The following is a 473-nucleotide window of genomic DNA, read 5'->3' as shown; positions in this document are numbered from 1 at the left end:
GGGCTGAGTCAGCAATTATACGTTCTCACGTCTGCCAATACCATCAGCTCGCAACAACACTACTGCTACGCAGCAGCGGCGACAGCAACAGCAACAGATAGCTTGAGGGTAGTTTTTAATTAGAATACCACTCGAATGCACGGAATAAAGATAATAAAAATAAATTGTTGATATTGAATAATTTACATAACAGCAGTAAATTCTTGGACCACATCAATGTTTTTCGTCTATAAAAAGATCGGCACTATCTTTCAATGACGCAAACACTTTCTGGTAACTTTCATTTTTTGAAAAAATTTTATAAGCCTGACTTCCTTTATTGTAAAAAGCTACAGTATAGTCACAGCCTGTAAAAGCGTGGAACGCCGGTAAACTTTGGCATAATGAGACCCCTAACTTTGTTGCTAATTCAGTACAATTTACACAGCTAATATCTTTATTGTTTTTAGTTTTACTTGCTGAGCCCGCTAACC

Source organism: Bactrocera latifrons, unplaced genomic scaffold (assembly GCF_001853355.1).
Source record: "Bactrocera latifrons isolate USDA-ARS-PBARC rearing strain unplaced genomic scaffold, ASM185335v1 scaffold_1126, whole genome shotgun sequence".
NCBI classification, from domain to species: domain Eukaryota; kingdom Metazoa; phylum Arthropoda; class Insecta; order Diptera; family Tephritidae; genus Bactrocera; species Bactrocera latifrons.
This window is presented reverse-complemented; position numbering follows the sequence as displayed.